The sequence below is a fragment of the Scyliorhinus torazame genome, chromosome 9 (assembly GCF_047496885.1).
Source record: "Scyliorhinus torazame isolate Kashiwa2021f chromosome 9, sScyTor2.1, whole genome shotgun sequence".
Taxonomy (NCBI): domain Eukaryota; kingdom Metazoa; phylum Chordata; class Chondrichthyes; order Carcharhiniformes; family Scyliorhinidae; genus Scyliorhinus; species Scyliorhinus torazame.
In genome coordinates, this window is record NC_092715.1 from 246,946,148 (window position 1) to 246,970,908 (window position 24,761).

Genomic DNA, 24,761 nt, shown 5'->3' on the forward strand with positions numbered 1-24,761 from the left:
ATCATTTTAAAAAATACATTTATTCGACTAAAAATCATGGGGTCGATTTTTTATACAAGATTGACTTTTTACACAAGCGAACATGAGATTCTCCGCTTCTGGCGCGGGGGCGGAAAATTAACTTTCGCGCTGAAATTGGGCTCGCCGCTGGTCTGGCGATTATCCGGGACCCAAGAAGCGACATATTCATGGAGTACTCCGCGTGGCTGGGGGGCCCATTGCCAGTGGCCCACCCAGCGATCCCCCGCTCCCAACCGGCCGAGTTCCCGATGGCGTGGTTCTAACCCCCTATCGCCGTTCAGGAACCTCACGTGGCAGCTGCGGACTCAGTCCGCGGCCCCCTGGTGGGGGGCGAGGGGGGATCGGGCACGGGGGGGGGCTTTATGGGTTTCTGAGGGACTGATCGGGATGGTCGCTTCTTCCGGCGTGCGGCCGATTGGGGGGGGGGCCTACATTTTCCAGCTGTGTCCGCGGTCCGAGTCCACCATGGCGCTTGGCGTGGACGCTGGAGGCTGCCCCGTGCGCATGCGCGGACTTGAAACCGGAAGTGCGGGGACCTGTATCCGCATCTGGAGCTGCGTGGATCGCCCTGGGTCCCTGCAGGGTTCCTGTTAGCCCCCTACAGGGCATTGAATCGGCTCAAACTTCCTTCAGGAATCTTCGGAGTGAAACACCAGTGTTTTTACGCTGGTGTGGGGACATAGCCCCATTTTTGAAGAATCCAGCCCGATATACTGGAAGGATGGGAAAAAGTCAGAGGTTCAGGCGTTAGAAGCTGTCAGTTAATTTAAATGGTCATAAAATCACATCCAGACCCCTGCTTAAATGTTCAACATTGTCCTTCGATGGCTATGGATTCACCCTCAGCGAAACACCTCTTCCCCATCCTGTTTTATATATGCTCTGATTTTTGTGAACCAATGGGTGGAATTATCCCCCAAAGTGACAAAGTGTCATATCGGCACGAACGCTGGTGAGAATTGTGCGGGCACATACGGACAACCCATGCCCATCACCCTGTTCAGATGTCGATGAACCCTCCCTGTGGGGTGGTGTTTCCAAATGTGTGAACCCGGAGGCAATGAGACGTTCCGTGCTCCTCCCGCACTGGCGCACCCTGGCTGCCGCCTGTCCTCCTTACTCTGTGTCCTCCTCAGACTCTCTCCCTTGGTCTCTGTCCTCAGAGGAAGTAGCAAGTTGCTGCTCATCCTCCGCCAGCATGTCATCCTGCTGCTGCGCCAAATTGTGGAGGGAATAGCACACCACAACAATGTGAGCGACCCTTTGGTGGCTGTACTGAATTGTGCCCCTGGACTGGGCGAGGCCGCTGAAATGCCAGGACCCCAATGTACCGCTTTATAACTGATTGGGTGGCACCGTGAACCTTATTATAATGGGCCTCCCCCTCAGTTTCAGGCCTCCGCTCTGGTATCATCAGCCAAGACCTCAGTGGATACCCCATGTCCCCCACGAGCCATCGCAGCAGTCTCAAAGACCCTGGGCATCTGTGGGTGCCCCAGTATGAAGTTCTGCACTGTAAATTCTATTCTATGAGAAGTTGTCATTCATGTTCCCAGGAAAGCATGCACCGTCGTGATTTATGTTCAAGCGGTGGTCACACACAAGTTGAACATTCAGAGAGTGGAACCCCTTCTGGTTGACAAAGGGTACCCCCCCTGATGCCACGGTGCTCTCAACGCCAGGTGTCCCATCGATGGCCCCTAGGACTAGCGGCATTCCAGCGATGGAAGTGAACCCTGAAGCCCTCTCATCCTGATGGGCCTGGTCAAGGTCAAAGTTGATATAGCCTTCCTCCATCTCAGAGTATTTAGAACACAGAACATACAGTGCAGAAGTAGGCCATTCGGCCCATCGAGTCTGCACCGAACCACTAAACCCTCACTTCCGCCCTATCCCCGTAACCCAATAACCCCTCCTAACCGTTTTGGACACTAAGAGCAATTTAGCATGACCGATCCACCTAACCTGCACTTCTTTGGACAGTGGGAGAAAACCGGAGCACCCAGAGGAAACCCACGCAGACATGGGGAGAACGTGCACAGACAGTGACCCAGCGGGAAATCGAACCTGGGACCCTGGCGCTGTGAAGCTACAGTGATAACCACTGTGCTACCCCTGTATATGGCGCCTGATCCATGTTTTTAAAGAGCAGTAGTAAATCATACACATGTGACATCATGTTGGTGGGCAGGAAGATTCAACAAGACTGAAACATCTGAGCCGGGATTCTCCGAGCACGCGCCAGGTCGGAGAATCACCGGGGGGACGCAAGAATCCCGCCACGCCGCTCCGACGCCGGTCCGAGTGCCCGCCGAATTCCCCCTAGTTCCGAAGGCGTGGTTTACATCTGGTCCCACCCAACGGGACCTCAGCGTTCTGGCTGTGGGGGCCATCCTGGTTGGGGGCAGGGGAATCTGACTCCGGGGGGGGCCTCCATGGTGGCCAGGCCCGCAATCGGGGGCTACCGATCGGCAGGGGTGCTCATTCCTGGGGGGGGGGGGGGGCTGTGTTACTCCGCGCTTGGCCCCTGTAGGGCTCCGCCATGTTGCATGGGGGCTGGCACGGTATAAGTGACACTCTCGTAAAACCAAAATGAGTTGTTGCTCACACTGGGTAACATCAGCAATGAATGAGATGCCAGCCACCTCTGAAAGGTCACTCAAAGACTGGGGGGGCAACAGTGTGTGATGGTCTGGAGGGCAACACAAGTTTTAACCCGTTCAATGAAGACATCCATGTCAATCACGGAAAAATACTGGTCGGTGACTAATGTGAGCTGATAACATGACCGATGACCAAGATATGGGTAAAGAGAGATGTCCAGAACATCACATGGAGGAGGAAGATTGGGGGAGAGAGAAATAGGAAAAGAAAGTGAAATGGGGAGATAGGCAAGAAAGATGAGTCACGAGACAAAAAGATTGGAGAGAAAGGAGAAGAGAGAAAGATGGGGAGAGGCAGACAGATGGGGAAAATGAGAGAAATGGAAAGACAGAGAGTTGGAGCAAGAGATAAGGGGAAGAGAGATGGATGAATTAGGAGAGAGAAAGAGAAATGGGAAGAGAGATGGGGCATCAGGGAAAGATGGAGGAAGAGTGATGGAGGGGGAAAGAGTGATGGAGGGGAAGGAAAGAGTGATGGGGAATGATTGAGAGGGGGAAGATGAGTGATGGGGAAGAGTGGTGGGGAGGAGTGATGGAGAGGGGGAAGAGTGATGGAGAGGGGGAAGAGTAATGGAGGGGAGGGAAGAGTGATGGAGGGGGGGAAGAGTGATGGAGGGGGGAAAGTGATGGAGGTGGGAGTGATGGAGGGGGGAAGAGTAATGGAGGGGGGAAAGAGTAATGGAGGGGGAGAAGAGTAATGGAGGGGGAGAAGAGTAATGGAGGGGGAGAAAGAGTGATGGGGGAAGAGTAATGGAGGGGGGAAGAGTAATGGAGGGGGAGGAAGAGTGATGGGAGAAGAGTAATGGAGGGGGGGGAAGAGTAATGGAGGGGGGGGAAGAGTAATGGAGGGGGGGGAAGAGTGATGGGGGGAGAAGAGTAATGGAGGGGGGGGGAAGAGTAATGGGGGTGAAGTGTAATGGGGGGAGAAAGAGTGATGGGGGGAGAAGAGTAATGGAGGGGGGGAAGAGTAATGGGGGTGAAGTGTAATGGGGGGAGAAAGAGTGATGGAGGGAGAAGAGTAATGGTGAGGGGGGAAGAGTAATGGAGGGGGGAAGAGTGATGAGGGGGGAGAAAGAGTGATGGAGGGGGGAGAAGAGTGATGGGGGGGAGGGTGATGGAGAGGGAGTGAGAGGTCAGGGGAAGGGAGAGAGTGCAGATGTAGTTCTCCCGGGTTAAAACTGGCAGGTCGAGAAGTCGAATTGTGAGAATCAATGCGGGTTGATTTTATGGACGGATTGTAGACTGTGGAAACTCAGGGAAAGCAGGTAGCTGGTTCATTCTCTGAGAAGCAGCAACAGGAAGACGGTCCTCCCCCTGCGCATGTGAACAGCAGCAGTATCCGGGACAAAGGGAGCAGTGAAGCGGACACTGCAGCACCCACACTGCCTCCAGCAGCGCTGCTCACTCACGGTATGTGCGAGCTCCAGTAGCCATTGTCTGATAGCCCACCACCCCACCCTCCCCAAGCATAAACCACCGGTACAGCCGGAGGGCAAATAACAAAGCGGCCCAAATGCTGCAACACGAATACCTTCTGCTCAGACTCCTGCCGAATACCCTTTTGCTTAAAAGAGTGATCTGGGGACTGTTGTAGAATGCTCTTTTTCTGTGGAAATGACCACATTATAACTATCTACGTCCAGTCTACCTTTGCCAAATAACTCCTGTAAATTACAACGAGGAGGCATGCAGTGTTAAGGATCTCACACCCTGAGTCGAGTTGCTGTCTGTGCTCTCATTACTTAACCAGAAGCTGCTCAAAGTACAGATGGCCAACTAATGTCATTCGAGCATTGTTGAACTTGCTGCTCTCATGAGCAGATAGCGAAGGAAAACTCCAAATACACTTTTAAAGCAAGGTGTTTATCTTTGTTCATTTAAAATATGGCCTGGCAACAAAATCTCTTCCTTTTTTAAAAAGAATAATATCTTACAAATAGGGTGGTGTAGTTGTATTGTCAGTGCGAGTAAACCCGAGGCCCAGAGAAATGCTTTGGGGCCAACGCAGCTTCAAATCCCGCCACTGCAGGTGGTGAAATTAGAATTCAATTAAAAAAATCTGGAATTAAAAGTCTAAAGATGACCATGAAACCATTGTCGATTGTTGTAAAACCCCATCTGGTTCACTAATGTCCTTTAGGGAAGGAAATCTGCCGTCCTTACCCGGTCTGGCCAAATGTGACTCCAGACTCCCTGCAACACCCCAGGTCTTTTTTGATCTATGACAATCAAATCACGCAGTCTTATGCTCAGGCAGACAGAACAGGTAACATCATCTCCTCCATACTGTAACAGCTCCCCCTGATGGAAATCATGGTGAAAGTGCTGAGGTTTGAGGACAGCACGGTAGCACAGTGGTTAGCACCGTGTCTTCACAGCGCCAGGGTCCTAGGTTCGATTCCCCGCTGAGTCACTGTGCGGAGTCTGCACGCTCTCCCCGTGTCTGCGTGGGTTTCCTCCGGGTGCTCCGGTTTCCTCCCACAGTCCAAAGACGTGCAGGTTAGATGGATTGGCCATGATAAATTGCCCTTAGCGTCCAAAAAGGTTAGGAAGAGTTATTGGGTTACGGAGATAGGGTGGAAGTCAGGGTTCAAGTGGGTTGGTGCAGACTCGATGGGCAGAATGGCCTCCTTCTGCACTGTATGTTCTATGTTCTACACGTGACTCCAGACCCACAGCAATGTGGTTGACTCTGAACTAACCCCTTAAAGGCAATTAGGGATGGGTAATAAATGCTGGCACAGCCTGTGGCGCCTATGCCCCATGAATGAAAAGAAAAAGTTTGACTGGCTCATATACTTTTTTCCCCTTCTCTATTTTATTTTCCCATTTATACATTTTCAGATTATTTGTTTCTGCAAACAGTATATTGGTATTTTGTTTTGTCCTCTGAAATTGATATTTAAAACAAAGATAACCAGTACAGGAAAATGCAAGTTGTTGGGACTCTGAGAGTGAAACATAAAGTTCACAAATTCCACTGTAATCTTACATCAAAACTGTTGTGTGCTTCTATCATTTATTACCCCCCCCCACCTCCCTTCCTCTGAGAAGTCCCAGAACTATCTGCAACGCCCTTGACAATAGCATTGCTTGGTTACTTGTTTCAAAGCTGAAATGAGTCGGTCAGAATCTCCAACTTAAGTCCAAAACTGTTTTTAAAATATCTTTATTGACCATCTTAAATCTGTGTTCGGAGACTGAGATGGGCAGGCGAGTAATTTTCCATTGTCGGCTGGCACGCCAGTTTGCTAGCATCGCCTTGTCCCCCACAACCCGAGCCATTTTGGAGCCAACCGGATTGTGGTGAGGGTGCGGTGGCTGGGTGGGGTGGGTGGGGGGTGTTGGCTGTCCACATGTTTTGAAAGTGCTGAGAGGAGCTTGCGCTTCAAGATGGAGGTCGCCTCCCTCTCCCTTACCTGAGTGCGGTGTAAAGGTTGGGGCTCCTTATTTAAGAAATACCATAATTGTATTCGAAGCAGTTCAGAGAAGATTCATTCGACTGAATCATGGGATGAGAGGATTATTTTATGTGGAAATGTAGGACACATGGGTCCTAGTAGAGTTCAGGAGAATGTTATTAGTCAAGGACAGTATTACGATGGCAGAAAGGACGTTTGATGAGGACTCGTCTACTGAGGTAGTATGGGCTGAGGTTAGAAACAGGAAAGGAGAGGTCACCCTGTTAGGGGTTTTCTATAGGCCTCCGAAAAGTTCCAGAGATGTAGAGGAAAGGGTTGCAAAGATGATTTTGGATAGGAGCGAAAGCAACAGGATAGTTATTATGGGGGACTTTAACTTTCCAAATATTGACTGGAAACGCTATAGTTCGAGTACTTTAGATGGGTCTGTTTTTGTCCAATGTGTGCAGGAGGGTTTCCTGACACAGTATGTAGATAGGCCAACGAGAGGCGAGGCCATATTGGATTTGGTACTGGGTAATGAGCCAAGACAGGTGTTAGATTTGGAGGTAGGGGAGCACTTTGGTGATAGTGACCACAATTCGATTAAGTTTACTTTAGTGATGGAAAGGGATAGGTATATACCGCAGGGCAAGAGTTATATCTGGGAGAAAGGCAATTATGATGCGATGAGGCAAGACTTGGGATGCATCGGATGGAGAGGAAAACTGCAGGGGATGGGCACAATGGAAATGTGGAGCTTTGTCAAGATAACAGCTACTGCGTGTCCTTGATAAGTATGTACCTGTCAGGCAGGGAGGACGTGGTCGAGCAAGGGAACCGTGGTTTACTAAAGCAGTCGAAACACTTGTCAGGAGGAAGAAGGAGGCTTATGGAAAGATGAGACATGAAGGTTCAGTTAGGGCGCTCGAGAGTTACAAGTTAGCTAGGAAGGACCTAAAGAGAGAGCTAAGAAGAGCCAGGAGGGGACATGAGAAGTCTTTGGCAGGTAGGATCAAGGCTAACCCTAAAGCTTTCTATAGATATGTCAGGAATAAATGAATGACTAGGGTAAGAGTAGGGCCAGTCAAGGACAAGAGTGGGAAGTTGTGCTTGGAGTCCGAGGAGATAGGAGAGGTGCTAAATGAATATTCTTCGTCAGTATTCACACAGGAAAAAGACAATGTTGTCGAGGAGAATACTGAGATTCAGGCTACCAGACTAGAAGGGCTTGAGGTTCATAAGGAGGAGATGTTAGCAATTCTGGAAAGTGTGAAAATAGATAAGTCTCCTGGGCCGGATGGGATTTATCCTAGGATTCTCTAGGAAGCTAGGAAGGAGATTGCTGAGCCTTTGGCTTTGATCTTTAAGTCATCTATGTCTACAGGAATAGTGACAGAAGACTGGAGGATAGCAAATGTTGGCCCCTTGTTCAAGAAGGGGAGTGGAGACAACCCTGGTAACTATAGACCAGTGAGCTTACTTCTGTTGTGGGCAAAATCTTGGAAAGGTTTATAAGAGATAGGATGTATAATCATCTGGAAAGGAATAATTTGATTCGAGATAGATGAGCGGAGAGATCTCGGTGTCCATGTACATAGATCCCTGAAAGTTGCCAACCAGGTTGAGAGGGTTGTTAAGAAGGCGTACGGTGTGTTATCTTTTATTGGTAGAGGGATTGAATTTCGGAGCCATGACGTCATGTTGCAGCTGCACAAAACTCTGGTGCGGCCGCATTTGGAGTATTGCGTGCAATTCTGGTCGCCACATTATAGGATGGATGTGGAAGATTGGAAAGGGTGCAGAGGAGACTTACCAGAATGTTGCCTGGTATGAAGGGAAGATCTGGGACGAAATTCTCCGACCCCCCGCCGGGTCGGAGAATCGCCGGGGGCTGGCGTGAATCCCGGGGCGCGGGGCAATCTGGCCCCGGGGGGTGCCCCCACGGTGGCGTGGCCCGCGATCGGGGCCCACCGATCCGCGGGCGGGCCTGTGCCGTGAGGGCACTCTTTCCCTTCCCCCTCCGCCATGGTCTCCACCATGGCGGAGGCGGAAGAGACTCCCTCCACTGCGCATGCGCGGGAATGCTGTCAGCGGCCGCTGACGCTCCTGCGCATGCGCTGCCCGGATATGTCATTTCCGCGCCAGCTGGCGGGGCACCAAAGGCATTTTCCGCCAGCTGGCGGGGCGGAAATTCGTCCGGCGCCGGCCTAGTCCCTCAATGTTGGGGCTCGGCCCCCAAAGATGCGGAGCATTCCGCACCTTCGGGGCGGCGCGATGCCCATCTGATTTGCGCCATTTTGGGTGCCAGTCGGCAGACATCGCGCCGTTTCCGGAGAATTTTGCCCCTTATGAGGAAAGGCTGAGGGACATGAGGCAGTTTTCGTTCGAGAGAAGAAGGTTAAGAGGTGACTTAATTGAGGCATACAAGATGATCAGAGGGTGGACAGTGAGAGCCTTTTTCCTCGGATGGTGATGTCTAGCACGAGGGGACATAGCTTTAAATTGAGGGGAGATAGATATAGGACAGATGTCAGAGGTAGGTTCTTTACTCAGAGAGTAGTAAGGGAGTGGAATGCCCTGCCTGCAACAGTAGTGGACTCGCCAACACTAAGGGCATTCAAATGGTCATTGGATAGACATATGGGGCGACATTCTCCGAACCCCCGCTAGGTCGGAGAATTACCGGGAGCTGGCATGAATCCCACCCCCGCCGGTTGCCAAAGTCTCCGACACCGGAGATTCGGCGGGGACGGGAATCGCGCCGCGCCGGTTGGCGGGCCCCCCCGCTCGATTCTCTGGCCCAGATGGGCCGAAGTCCCGCCGATAAATTGGCTGTCCCGCCGGCGTAAATTAAATCATCTACCTTACCGGCGGGACAAGGCGGCGTGGGCGGGCTCCGGGGTCCTGGGGGGGGGGCGCGGGGCGATCTGGCCCCGGGGCGTGCCCCCACGGTGGCCTGGCCCACGATCGGGGCCCACCGATCCGCGGGCGGGCCTGTGCCGTGGGGGCACTCTTTCTCTTCCGCCTCCGCCACGGTCTCCACCATGGCGGAGGCGGAAGAGACTCCCTCCACTGCGCATGCGTGGGAAAGTGTCAGCGGCCGCTGACGCTCCCGCGCATGCGCCGCCCGGAGATGTCATTTCCGCTCCAGCTGGCGGGGCAACAAAGGCCTTTTCCGCCAGCTGGCGGGGCGGAAATTCCTCCGCCGTCGGCCAAGCCCCTCAATGTTGGGGCTCGGCCCCCAAAGATGCGGAGCATTCCGCACCTTTGGGGCGGCGCGATGCCCGTCTGATTTGCGCCGTTTTGGGCGCCAGTCGGCGGACATCGTGCCGTTTCCGGAGAATTTCGCCCCTGGACGATAAGGGATTAGTGTAGATGGGCTTTAGAGTGGTTTCACAGGTCGGCGCAACATCGAGGGCCGAAGGGCCTGTACTGCGCTGTAATGTTCTAATGAGAGGTGATCTGAATGAAACATATAAGACCCTGAGGGGATTTGACAGGGTGGATGCTGAGGGGATGTTTCCCCTTGTGGGAGAGACTAGTACTAGGGACACAGTTTAAAAATACGGGGTCTACCATTTGAAAACAGTGGAGGCAGGGTCATTGAAAATGTTAAGGCAAAGGTCAATAGATTCTTGACTAACAGATGAGTCAAAGGCTATTGTGGGTAGGCCGGACGAAGTGGCATTGAGGCCACAATCAGAACAGCCATGATCTTATTGAATGGCAGAGCGGGTCTGAGGGGCAGAATGGCCTCCTGCTCCAAATTCAAATGTTCAAAGCTGCAAAAGCAGACTGCAACACTTTCTGAGCTGGAGGTGGCCATTGCCTGGCACTTGTGTGGCACAAGTGTTACTTGCCACTTATCGGACCAAGCCTGGATATTGTCCATGGACTGCTTCAGTAACTGAGGAGTTGTGAATGGTGCTGAACATCCTCACTTCTAACTTTATGATGGAAGGTAGGTCATTAATGAAGAAGCTGAAGATGGTTGATCCTAGGACACTATTAGTTCCCTTAATAGTCTTAAATACTGCAGTAATCTCACTGCATAATTTTCTAGGTTGAAGGAAATATAAGCTTAATCAATGCAACTTGTCCCGACAATCATCAAAAATACCGCTAACCCATCCTATACCACACTAACTCTTACTTTTCTGTCACCCTTCTCCACGTCAACCATCATTGACTCCCAAATCCACAACACATTGAATTGTGCCAACCTGCAAGTGGAAGGGCTTTCTGCATTCTGGTGCTATGACCTTCTCCAGCATGAGGCAGCTCCTGTTTTATTCAATTCTGCCCTCCTCAGCAATCCTTTTCTTCCAATATTTGGATGAATTACCTTCAGTCTTTTTGACCCTCCAGCTTCTGCACCAGTACACATGCTAAGGCAAAGAACATGCTTTCTCTCTCTCAACCTGCCTCTCTTTTGTCTTTAGGGTACTGTTTTTGTTTAATCTCCTCTTCTTCCCGTTCTCTTGCACCTTTCCCGCCCCCTAACTGCTCGTAAACCTGGCATCTGCAAAATGCAATTCTTGCGTTTAAAAAAAAAAAAAATTTGTCATATAATTCTTTTCATTTTACTTTTGTGTAACCCGCCCCATAATAAATTTCCCCTGCCATGTTTTTGCAAAACCAGGGGCGGGATTCTCCGAAAACTGGAGCGGTGTCCGGGACCCGGCGGCAAAAACGGCAAATCACTCCGGCGTCGGGCCCCCCCAAACAACACAAATTTTCCAGCCCCGAATGGGCTAGCAGCGGCGTGACGCCATTCGCGATGGTGTCACCCGACGTGGATGGTGACGCCGCATGGCGTGACGGCTCAAAAGACCCCCCCCCCCCAACCCCGGAAGATCCGACTAGATGGCCGCCCGCCGCGCAGCCCCGAGGTTCCAGGACCGTGACATCGAGGCGCTCCTGGACGCAGTGGAGGAGAAGAGGGAGTCCCTGTACCCCCGGACACGGCCGTAGCGTCGCCCCACGTCTCACGCCCCACGGCAGAGGCCGTCAGCGCTGTGGCTCTGACACCACGGACAGGCACCCAGTGCCACAAGAAGGTGAACGACCTCGTCAGAGCAGCCAGGGTGAGTCCCCCCCCCCCTCCCTGCCCGATGTGCGGCAAACCCCCGGGTGAAACCAACCCTAACCCTAACCTCTGCACTATACGCGCAACCGATGGCGTGCATTCATATACCTGTCTAACACCCGTATCCCCCATATCCCCCTCCCTGTATCTCCCATATCCCTATCCCCGTATCCCCCATATCCCCCCTCCCCGTATCCCCCATATCCCCCCTCCCCCATATCCCCCCTCCCCCATATCCCCCCTCCCCATATCCCCCATATCCCCCCTCCCCCATATCCCCCCTCCCCCATATCCCCCCTCCCCCATATCCCCCCTCCCCCATATCACCTGATCACCGCCTGCGTGTCTAACCATGCATGCTTCATTGTGTATCGCAGGAGCAAACGTCGAGGCACCCATCCCCGCAGGTGCCGACCGCCCGCAGGATGCCCCAGGGTGGCCACGGGAAACGGAGAGACCCTGACCCTCTGGCATGCGACGCCCGCAGGATACCGCAGGGCGACCACGGGAATCGGAGAGACCCTGACCCTCTGGCATGCGACGCCCGCAAGATACCGCAGGGTGACCACGGGAATCGGAGTGACCCTGACCCTCTGGCATGCGACGCCCGCAAGATACCGCAGGGCGACCACGGGAGACGGAGAGACCTGGAGCAGTAGGGAGACGACGCCCCTGTCTCGTGCGGGTGCGGCGACGCAGGCGTGTGCCACCCAGCGACGAGGGAGGCAGCCACAGGCCCCCGTCGCAGACGAGCCACAAAACCATTACCCAGGACAGCCCTGTCCAGGAGACCCCTACCCAGGAAACCAAAATACACGACAGTGACACAGAGTGGATGGGTGGAGACGAACCGCCACCCCAAAGTACCATGGACTCAGAGTCGGACGATGCGCACCACACAACGCCACTGCTGTCTCCAACACCCTCCACCATCGCAGAGACACTCACCTCAGTTGGGCACTTTAGTGATGAGGCGTCTGGTACACTCACTGGTGCGCACAACACAGCCGTACAGGTACAGCAAGTGGAGGTAGGAGCAGCAGAGGGGCCGGGAGGTCAGAGGGCATCCTGGCGCAAGCGAACATCTGCCGCCCAGATGGATCCCGGGTTCCTGGAGTTACAACACCCACCCATAGGTCCGATGCAGCCACCAAACCTGGGACGAGCGAAGAGGGTGACGGCCGGCTTGCGGCGGCTGCAGTCGCAGGTGGAGGAGTCCACCCGCGTCCAGGAGCTGGGAGTGGTGCTGGTCATGCGTGCCACCCAGGCCGACACCGCACGGGTGGCATCCGCGGTGGAGGCAATGGGTGCGACGGTGTCAGACATGGGGAGCAGTATGCGAGGCCTGGGGCTTTCCGTGCAGGCGGCGTCTGTGGCCCAGGACATGGCTGCCCTCTCACAGGAGGCCATGACCCAGTGCCAGCGCCAGATGGCAGAGGCGCTCAACGCCGTGGCCCTGTCCCAGCAGGTCATGGCCCAGTCTCAGCAGGCCATGGCCCAGTCTCAGCAGGCAATGGCCCAATCCCTGCAGGCCATGGCCCAGTCTCAGCAGGGCATCGGCGCCATTGCCCATGTGCTAGCCGGCATCGCACAGTCACAGACCGGGATGGCCAACTCCCTGAGCTCCATGGCTGCAAACCTGCAGACCCTTGTTGATACCAGCACGGGCCTCCAGGACTGGCAACGCCAGGTGTCGGAAGGGCGTCGGATGGCCGGTCCGTTAGCCCCTCCGACACATGTAGAGGCCTGGGGCCATTAGGCACCTCGAGGGAGGAGGAGTTGCTGGCACCCGTCCCTGGTCCCCCTGTGGGGAGGTCTCGGAACACTACAGCACCTCGGACCCCCCCCCCCCTTCAGTCCCAGGTGCATTGGGTGGGCAACGGGCAGGACAGGCTGGCAGCTTGCCATCCCAGTCGCCCGGGCCGCAGCCTGGCCCATCTAGGCCAGGATGCCCCAGGAAACGGCCGCCAAAGGGATCCCGAGTCAGAGGGCAGGAATCGCAGGAGTCCACCTTCAGTTCTGCTGCACCGTCTGGGGAACCCCTCCTCCCCGGCACTCATCCCCCGCACCCGGCACTCATCCCCTCGTACCCGGCACTCACCCCCCCTACTGGGCACTCATTCCCCCCGGTACCCGGCACTCACCCCCCCGTACCCGGCACTCAGCCCGCCCGTACCCGGCACTCAGCCCCCCCGTACCCGGCACTCACCCCCCCTTACCCGGCACTCACCCCCCCTTACCCGGCACTCACCCCCCCTTACCCGGCACTCAACCCCCCCTTACCCGGCACTCACCCCTCCGTACCCGGCACTCACCCCCCCCGTACCCGGCACTCAGCCCCCCCCCCGTATCGGCACTCAGCCCCCCCGTACCCGGCACTCACCCCCCCGTACCCGGCACTCACCCCCCCGTACCCGGCACTCAGCCCTCCCGTACCCGGCACTCAGCCCCCCCCCGTACCGGCACTCAGCCCCCCCGTACCCGGCACTCAGCCCCCCCGTACCCGGCACTCAGCCCCCCCGGACCCAGCACTCAGCCCCCCCCGTACCCGGCACTCAGCCCCCCCGTACCCGGCACTCAGCCCCCCGTACCCGGCACTCCCCCCCCCCCCCCCCCCCGTGCCCTTCACTCACACTACACCCTGTCCCCGGCACTCATTCCCCCGTCCACGGCACTCACCCCCCCATCCCAGGCACTCATCCCCCCTCTCCCCGGGCACTCATCCCCCCCTCTCCCCGGCACTCATCCCCCCGTACCCGGCACTCATCCCCCCGCACCCGGCACTCACCACCCCGTACACGGCACTCACCACCCCGTACACGGCACTCATCCCCCCGTACCCGGCATCATCCCCCCCGTACCCGGCATCATCCCCCCGTACCCGGCATCATCCCTCCGTACCCGGCATCATCCCCCCGTACCCGGCATCATCCCCCCGTACCCGGCATCATCCCCCCGTACCCGGCATCATCCCCCCGTACCCGGCATCATCCCCCCGTACCCGGCATCATCCCCCCGTACCCGGCATCATCCCCCCGTACCCGGCATCATCCCCCCGTACCCGGCATCATCCCCCCGTACCCGGCTTCATCCCCCCCCCGTACCCGGCATCATCCCCCCCCCGTACCCGGCATCATCCCCCCCGTACCCGGCATCATCCCCCCCCCCCGTACCCGGCATCATCCCCCCCGTACCCGGCATCATCCCCCCCGTACCCGGCATCATCCCCCCGTACCCGGCATCATCCCCCCGTACCCGGCATCATCCCCCCGTACCCGGCATCACCCCCCCGTACCCGGCATCATCCCCCCATCCCCGGCACTCATCCCCCCGTCCCCGGCACCCATCCCCCCATCCTCGGCACTCATCCCCCCATCCCCGGCACTCATCCCCCCGTCACCGGCACTCAACTCCCCGTACCCAGCACACACACGCCCGTCCGCGGCACTCACCCCCCCGTCCCCGGCACTCATTCCCCCATCCCCGGCACTCATTCCCCCATCCCCGGCACTCATTCCCCCGTCCCCGGCACTCACACCCCCCCCATGTACCCGGCACTCACCCCCCCCGCACCCGGCACTCACACCCGTATATGACACTCATCCCCCCCCTCTCCCCGGCACTCACCCCCACCCCCCCCGTACCCGGCACTCACCCCCCCCTGTACCCGGCACTCATCCCCCCGTACCCGGCACTCATCCCCCCGTACCCGGCACTCATCCCCCCGTACCCGGCACTCATCCCCCCGTACCCGGCACTCATCCCCCCCGTACCCGGGACTCACCACCCCGTACACGGCACTCACCACACCGTACACGGCACTCATCCCCCCGTCCCCGGCAACATCCCCCCGTACCCGGCATCATCCCCCCCGTACCCGGCATCATCCCCCCCGTATCCGGCACTCATCCCCCGCACCCGGCACTCATCCCCTCGTACCCGGCACTCACCCCCCATACTGGGCACTCCATTCCCCCCGGTACCCGGCACTCACCCCCCCAGTACCCGGCACTCAGCCCGCCCGTACCCGGCACTCAGCCCCCCCGTACCCGGCACTCACCCCCCCTTACCCGGCACTCACCCCCCCTTACCCGGCACTCACCCCTCCGTACCCGGCACTCACCCCCCGTACCCGGCACTCACCCCCCCGTACCTGGCACTCAGCCCCCCCCGTACCGGCACTCAGCCCCCCCGTACCCGGCACTCACCCCCCCGTACCCGGCACTCACCCCCCCGTACCCGGCACTCAGCCCCCCCCGTACCCGGCACTCAGCCCCCCCCGTACCGGCACTCAGCCCCCCCTTACCCGGCACTCAGCCCCCCCGTACCCGGCACTCAGCCCCCCCCGGACCCAGCACTCAGCCCCCCCGTACCCGGCACTCAGCCCCCCCGTACCCGGCACTCAGCCCCCCCGTACCCGGCACTCAGCCCCCCCGTACCCGGCACTCAGCCCCCCGTACCCGGCACTCCCCCCCCCCCCCCCCCCGTGCCCTTCACTCACGCTACACCCTGTCCCCGGCACTCATTCCCCCGTCCACGGCACTCACCCCCCCATCCCAGGCACTCATCCCCCCTCTCCCCGGGCACTCATCCCCCCCTCTCTCCGGCACTCATGCCCCCGTACCCGGCACTCATTCCCCCGTACCCGGCACTCATCCCCCCGTCCCCGGCACTCATCCCCCCGTCCCCGGCACTCATCCCCCCGTCCCCGGCACTCATCCCCCCGTCCCCGGCACTCATCCCCCCGTCCCCGGCACTCATCCCCCCCGTCCCCGGCACTCATCCCCCCGCACCCGGCACTCACACCCGTACATGGCACTCATGCCCCCCCTCTCCCCGGCACTCACCCCCCCCCCCCCGTACCCGGCACTCACCCCCCCCCTGTACCCGGCACTCGTCCCCCCGTACCCGGCACTCGTCCCCCCGTACCCGGCACTCATCCCCCCGTACCCGGCACTCATCCCCCCGTACCCGGCACTCATCCCCCCGTACCCGGCACTCATCCCCCCGTACCCGGCACTCATCCCCCCCGTACCCGGGACTCATCCCCCCCGTACCCGGGACTCATCCCCCCCGTACCCGGGACTCACCACCCCGTACACGGCACTCACCACACCGTACACGGCACTCATCCCCCGGTCCCCGGCAACATCCCCCCGTACCCGGCATCACCCCCCCGTGCCCGGCATCATCCCCCCGTATCCGGCACTCATCCCCCCGTATCCGGCACTCATCCCCCCGTACCCGGCATCATCCCACCGTACCCGGCATCATCCGCCCGTATCCGGCATCATCCCCCCGTACCCGGCATCACCCCCCCGTACCCGGCATCATCCCCCCGTACCCGGTATCATCCCCCCGTACCCGGCATCATCCCCCCGTACCCGGCATCATCCCCCCCGTACCCGGCACTCATCCCCCGTACCCGGCATCATCCCTCCGTACCCGGCATCATCCCCCCGTACCCGGCATCATCCCCCCGTACCCGGCATCATCCCCCCCGTACCCGGCATCATCCCCCCCGTACCCGGCATCATCCCCCCCGTACCCCGCATCATCCCCCCGTACCCGGCATCATCCCTCCGTACCCGGCATCATCCCCCCGTACCCGGCATCATCCCCCCCGTACCCGGCATCATCCCCCCCGTACCCGGCATCATCCCCCCGTACCCGGAATCATCCCTCCGTACCCGGCATCATCCCCCTGTACCCGGCACTCATCCCCCCTGTCCCCGGCACTCATCCCATCCCCGGCACTCATCCCCCCGTCCCCGTCACTCATCCCCCCCATCCCCGGCACTCATCCCCCCGTCACCGGCACTCATCCCCCCCCGACCCCGGCACTCATCCCGTCCCCGGCACTCATTCCCCCGTCCCCGGCACTCACCCACCCCCCCCCCCCGTACCCGGCACTCACCCCCGTATATGGCACTCATCCCCCCGTACCCGGCACTCATCCCCCCCGTACCCGGCACTCATCCCCCCCGTACCCGGCACTCACTACCCCGTACACGGCACTCACCACCCCGTGCCCGGCACTCACCACCCTGTACCCGGCACTCACCACCCCGTACCCGGCACTCACCACCCCGTACTCGGCACTCATCCCCCCGTACCCGGCACTCATCCCCCCGTACCCGGCATCATCCCTCCGTACCCGGCATCATCCCCCCCGTACCCAGCATCATCCCCCCCGTACCCGGCATCATCCCCCCGTACCCGGCATCATCCCCCCGTACCCGGCCCTCACCCCCCCGTATCCGGCACTCATGCCCCCGTACCCGGCCTCATCCCCCCGTACCCAGCATCATCCCCCCGTACCCGGCATCATCCCCCCGTACCCGGCATCATCCCCCACGTACCCGGCATCATCCCCCCGTACCCGGCACTCACCCCCGTATATGGCACACATCCCCCCGTACCCGGCACTCATCCCCCCGTACCCGGCACTCATCCCCCCCGTACACGGCACTCACCACCCCGTACTCGGCACTCTCCAACCCGTACACGGCACTCACCACCCCGTACACGGCACTCATCACCCCGTACACGGCACTCACCACCCCGTACACGGCACTCACCACCCCGTACACGGCACTCACCACCCCGTACACGGCACTCACCACTCCGTACACGGCACTCATCCCCCCGTCCCCGGCACTCATCCCCCCGTCCCGGCATTCATCCCCCCCGTACCCGGCATCATCCCCCCATACCCTGCATCACCCGTCCGTACCCGGCATCATCCGTCCGTACCCGGCATCATCCCCTGTACCCGGCACTCATTCCCCCATACCCAACACACATCCCCCCGTCCCTGGCACTCATCCCCCCCGTCCCCGGCACTCATCCCACCGTCCCCGGCACTCATCCCCCCGTACCCGGCACTCATCCCCCCCGTACCCGGGACTCACCACCCCGTACACGGCACTCACCACACTGTACACGGCACTCATCCCCCCGTCCCCGGCATCATCCCCCCGTACCCGGCATCATCCCCCGTACCCGGCATCGTCCCCCCTTATCCGGCACTCATCCCCCTGTATCCGGCACTCATCCCCCCGTACCCGGCATTGTCCCCCCGTCCCCGGCACTCATCCCCCCCGTACCCGGCATCATCCCCCCATACCCGGCATCACCCGTCCGTACCCGGCATCACCCGTCCGTACCCGGCATCACCCGTCCGTACCCGGCATCATCCGTCCGTACCCGGCATCATCCCCTGTACCCGGCACTCATTCCCCCATACCCAACACACATCCCCCCGTACCCGGCACACACACACCCGTCACCGGCACTCACCCCCCCGTCCCCGGCACTAATCCCCCCCCCGTCCCCGGCACTCATCCCCCCCGTACCCGGCACTCACCACCCCGTACACGGCACTCACCACCCCGTACCCGGCACTCACCACTCCGTACTCGGCACTCACCACCCCGTACACGGCACTCACCACCCCGTACACGGCACTCACCACCCCGTACACGGCACTCACCACCCCTTACACGGCACTCACCACCCCGTACACGGCACTCACCACCCCGTACACGGCACTCATCACCCCGTACACGGCACTCACCACCCCGTACTCGGCATCATCCGTCCGTACTCGGCATCATCCCTCCGTACCCGGCATCATCCCCCCCCGTACCCAGCATCATCCCTCCGTACCCGGCATCATCCCCCCGTACCCGGCATCATCCCCCCCCGTACCCGGCATCATCCCCCCCCCGTACCCGGCATCATCCCCCCCCGTACCCGGCATCATCCCCCCCGTACCCGGCATCACCCCCCCGCACCCGGCATCATCCCCCCCATCCCCGGCACTCATCCCCCCCCGTCCCCGGCACCCATCCCCCCATCCTCGGCACCCATCCCCCCATCCCCGGCACTCATCCCCCCGTCACCGGCACTCATCCCCCCGTACCCAGCACACACACACCCGTCCGCGGCACTCACCCCCCCCCCGTCCCCGGCACTCATTCCCCCGTCCCCGGCACTCATTCCCCCGTCCCCGGCACTCACACCCCCCCCCCCCCGTACCCGGCACTCACCCCCCCCCGTACCCGGCACTCACCCCCGTATATGGCACTCATCCCCCCCCCTCTCCCCGGCACTCACCCCCCCCCCCCGCCGTACTCGGCACTCACCCCCCCCCCCGTACCCGGCACTCATCCCCCCGTACCCGGCACTCATCCCCCCGTACCCGGCACTCATCCCCCCGTACCCGGCACTCATCCCCCCGTACCCGGCACTCATCCCCCCGTACCCGGCACTCATCCCCCCGTACCCGGCACTCATCCCCCCGTACCCGGCACTCATCCCCCCGTACCCGGCACTCATCCCCCCGTACCCGGCACTCATCCCCCCCGTACCCGGGACTCACCACCCCGTACACGGCACTCACCACACCGTACACGGCACTCATCCCCCCGTCCCCGGCATCATCCCCCCGTACCCGGCATCATCCCCCCGTACCCGGCATCATCCCCCCGTATCCGGCACTCATCCCCCCGTATCCGGCACTCATCCCCCCGTATCCGGCATCATCCCTCCGTACCCGGCATCATCCGCCCGTACCCGGCATCATCCCCCCCGTACCCGGCACTCATCCCCCCGTACCCGGCATCATCCCTCCGTACCCGGCATCATCCCCCCGTACCCGGCACTCTTCCCCCCGTACCCGGCCTCATCCCCCCGTACCCGGCGTCATCCCCCCGTACCCGGCATCATCCCCCCGTACCCGGCATCATCCCCCCGTACCCGGCATCCCCCCCCCGTACCCGGCATCATCCCCCCGTATCCGGCACTCATCCCCCAGTACCCGGCACTCATCCCCCCCGTACCCGGCATCATCCCCCCGTACCCGGCATCATCCCCCCCGTACCCGGTATCAACCCCCCGTACCTGGCATCATCCCCCCGTACCCGGCATCATCCCCCCGTACCCGGCATCATCCCCCCCGTACCCGGCATCATCCCCCCCGTACCCGGCATCATCCCCCCCGTACCCGGCATCATCCCCCCCGTACCCGGCATCATCCCCCCGTACCCGGCATCATCCCCCCCGTACCCGGCATCATCCCCCCGTACCCGGCATCATCCCTCCGTACCCGGCATAATCCCCCTGTACCCGGCACTCATCCCCCCTGTCCCCGGCACTCATCCCATCCCCGGCACTCATCCCCCCGTCCCCGGCACTCATCCCCCCCATCTTCGGCACTCATCCCTCCATCCCCGGCATTCATCCCCCCGTTACCGGCACTCATCCCCCCCGACCCCGGCACTCATCCCGTCCCCGGCACTCATTCCCCTGTCCCCGGCACTCTCCCCCCCCCCGTACCGGCACTCACCCCCGTATATGGCACACATCCCCCCGTACCCGGCACTCATCCCCCCCGTACCCGGCACTCATCCCCCCCGTACACGGCACTCACCACCCCGTACACGGCACTCACCAACCCGTACACGGCACTCACCACCCCGTACACGGCACTCATCACCCCGTACACGGCACTCACCACCCCGTACACGGCACTCACCACCCCGTACACGGCACTCACCACCCCGTACACGGCACTCACCACCCCGTACACGGCACTCACCACCCCGTACACGGCACTCACCACCCCGTACACGGCACTCACCACCCCGTACACGGCACTCACCACCCCGTACACGGCACTCACCACCCCGTACACGGCACTCACCACCCCGTACACGGCACTCACCACTCCGTACATGGCACTCATCCCCCCGTCCCCGGCACTCATCCCCCCGTCCCGGCACTCATCCCCCCGTACCCGGCATCATCCCCCCATACCCGGCATCATCCCCCCATATCCGGCATCATCCGTCCGTACCCAGCATCACCCGTCCGTACCCGGCATCACCCGTCCGTACCCGGCATCACCCCCCCGTACCCGGCATCACCCGTCCGTACCCGGCATCACCCCCCCGTACCCGGCATCATCCCTCCGTACCCGGCATCATCCGTCCGTATCCGGCATCACCCGTCCGTACCCGGCATCACCCTCCCGTACCCGGCATCATCCCCCGTACCCGGCACTCATTCCCCCATACCCAACACACACACCCCCGTCCCCGGCACTCATCCCACCGTCCCCGGCACTCATCCCCCCGTCCCCGGCACTCATCCCCCCATCCTCAGCACTCATCCCCCATCCCCGGCACTCATCCCCCCGTCACCGGCACTCATCCCCCCGTACCCGGCACACACACACCCGTCACCGGCACTCACCCCCCCGTCCCCGGCACTCATCCCCCCCCGTCCCCGGCACTCATCCCCCCCCCCCGTCCCCGGCACTCATTCCCCCGTCCCCGGCACTCATCCCCCCGTCCCCGGCACTCATCCCCCCCCCGTCCCCGGCACTCATCCCCCCCCCGTCCCCGGCACTCATCCCCCCCCCCGTCCCCGGCACTCATCCCCCCCCCCGTCCCCGGCACTCATCCCCCCCCCCGTCCCCGGCACTCATCCCCCCCCGTCCCCGGTACTCATCCCCCCCCGTCCCCGGCACTCATCCCCCCCATCCCCGGCACTCATCCCCCCGTCCCCGGCACTCATCCAAGGGAATTGAGTTTAAGAGCCGCGAGGTTTTGTTGCAGCTTTATAAAACCCTAGTTAGACCACACTTGGAATATTGTGTCCAGTTCTGGTCGCCTCATTATAGGAAGGATGTGGATGCTTTGGAGAGGGTACAGAGGAGATTTACCAGGATGCTGTCTGGACTGGAAGGTGTGTCTTATGAAGAAAGGTTGAGGGAGCTAGGTCTTTTCTCACTGGAGCGAAGAAGACAGAGAGGTGACTTGATAGAGGTGGACAAGGTGATGAGAGGCATGGATGGAATGGATAGCCAGAGACTTTTCCCCAGGGCGGAAATGGCTGTCACGAAGGGACATAATTTTAAGGTGATTGGAGGAAGGTATAGGGGAGATGTCAGAGGTAGGTTCTTTACACAGAGAGTGGTGGGTGTGTGGAATGCACTGCCAGCAGAGGTGGTGGAGTCAGAGTCATTAGGGACATTAGAGCGACTCTTAGACAGGCACATGGGTGGCAGTAAATTGAAGGGGTGTAGGTTAGGTTGATCTTAGATTAGAATAAATGTTCGGCGCAACATCGTGGGCTGAAGGGCCTTTACTGTGCTGTACTGTTCTATGTTCTATCACTAACCGATACATGTTGGGTAAAAAGCTACAAATGTTTCAGTGCCACTTGCAACTTAAAATCTAATTTTCGATCTCAGATTTGTGTCTGGGCAACATAGATCCCTATGAAAAATGAAGAAAATAGCACAGAATATTACAATATGAAATTTGGCTAAAACCCCCATTCACTTTTATTGCAACGTTTACACCAGCAGAGCTGGTTCAGACTTTTGATCCAATTCAACACACCGGGAATTGTGTATCACTGTTATATATCTGACCTCATTGTTGTCATAATATTGTAAAATTTCTTGTTTAAAGTTAGTCATGTAATTGTCTGTCTCTAGTTTTCTGGTATTATCATAAGCAGTAATAATACACAATGTTCTTTATTGAATCTCCTTTATAGGCCACAGTGAGCAGATAACAACACTGCAGAATTTTGTCAGGGTCTGTTGCTTTAATAACACTTTGCATCAGTATGTGACCTTTCCCTTTTCAGCGATCTCTTGTTCAGGTTGAGAATATTTTTTTTTCCTGAATTGTTTCTCTCCGAAAATGTAAGAACTGAAGTCCCTCATCCCTGGAACCATACCCACAAATCTTTTCTGCTCCCTCTTTCTACATCCTTCCCAAAGCGTGGCTTCCAGCATGAGTACAACACTCCAGCTGGGGCCAAACCAGTATTTTCTTCAGATTCACCATCGCCTCTTTGCCCTCTTCCACGTGTAGAGGGGCTGAAGAGGAATTTTCCATTTTATTTTATCCCTTTCCCTTTCAAACTTGTTATCAGGAGTTGCACAAAGGTTTTCGTGAAAGAAAACCTACGCAAGCGCTCTCTCCCATTTTACGTTGTGCACAAGAACGAAGGTGGATTATTTTATGGCCGATTTGGTGCGTTTTGAGTTGTCAGCTTTGACATCTAACGATGGATGAGTACTACGGGACTCATTCGTGACCAGCACTCCCCCATTCTTCCCACTTGCCTTTTTGGCCAAAAGGGGAACAGTTAGGTGTTACATATGAATCTTGTTGAGAAGGCTCTTGCCTGTTCTTCTCACAGCATTTCCAATCCCAGCTGTGTCACCAGTGCGGGGTACAGATCCCTTCTCCAGAGAGAGATAAAATTGGAAAGCGACTCCTGTTAACCTGTGGTCATGCATCCCCAGATTGCAGGCATGAAAGTGGAATTAGCCGGCATGGTGGCACAGTGGTTAGCACTGCTGCCTCACAGCACCAGGGGCCCAGGTTCAATTCCGGCCTTGGGTGACTGTCTGTGGAGTTTGAACGTTCTCCTCGTGTCCGCGTGGGTTTCCTCCGGGTGTTCCAGTTTCCTCCCACAGTCCAAAGATGTGCAGGTTAGGTGGATTGGCCATGCTAAATTGCCCCTTAATATCCAATAGGTTAAGTGGGGTTACTGGATTACCGGGATTACATGGGGAGCATGGACCTAGGTAGGGTGCTCATTCCACGGGTCGGTGAACACCTGAAAAAGTTCAGATGAGGTTCACAAGAATGATCCCTGGGGAATGGTTGAGGACTCTGGGTCTGTACTCGTTGGAGTTTAGAAGGACGAGGGGGCATCTTATTCAAACTTACAGGATACTGCGAGGCCTGGATAGAGTGGACGTGGAGAGGATGTTTCCACTTGTAGGGAAAACGAGAAGCAGAGGATACAATCTCAGACTAAAGGGACGATCCTTTAAAACAGAGATGAAGAGGACTTTCTTCAGCCAGAGGGAGGTGAATCTGTGGAACTCTTTGCCGCAGAAGGCTGTGGAGGCCAAATCACTGAGTGGCTTTAAGACAGAGATAGATAGGTTTTTGATCAATAAGGGGATCACGGGTTATGGGAAGAAGGCAGGAGAATGGGGATGAGAAAAATATCAGCCATGACTGAATGCGAAACAGACTCGATGGGCCGAGTGGCCTAATTCTGCTCCTATGTCTTATGATGGGCTGAATGGCCCTCCTTCTGCCCCCTAGGAATTCTATGATTCTATGACTTCCGTGTCCGTCCACCTGCAGAGCTTGGTCATGTAATATCAAAAAGAGAATCTGGATTAATTAGACAGCGGGATTGCACACTATTGTAAGGTAGATACATCCTCTCTAACGTAAACGCACAAAAGAGGCTTACATGGCCACATGAAAATGACATATAACAGAGGACCTAGTGATTCATTCAGCCTATCCCTTTAACAGTTGTGATGCTTATTAGATCAGAATATATATACCCCACCCCTCCACCCCCTTCACTCACGGTATGTGCGAGCTCCAGTAACTATTATGTGATAGCCCACCCCAAGCATAAACCACCGGTACAGCCGGAGGGCAAATAACAAAGCGGCCCAAATGCTGCAACACGAATACCTTCTCCTGCTCGGACTCCTGCCAAATACCCTTTTGCTTAAAAGAG

The 24,761-nt window shown here is 58.7% G+C and overlaps 1 protein-coding gene across 2 annotated transcripts in view; it reads left to right on the forward strand.

Annotated features, from left to right (window-relative positions):
* The first annotated feature begins 3,940 nt into the window (after positions 1 to 3,940).
* The window catches only part of plgrkt (plasminogen receptor, C-terminal lysine transmembrane protein), a 93,457-nt gene continuing 72,636 nt past the window's right edge, over positions 3,941 to 24,761 (forward strand). The window contains exon 1 of one of the 2 annotated variants that reach the window (XM_072517236.1): positions 3,941 to 4,094. The gene's annotated coding sequence lies outside the window, so the exon portion shown is untranslated. The remainder of the gene's footprint in view (positions 4,095 to 24,761) is intronic. The other variant, XM_072517237.1, reaches the window with a different exon arrangement.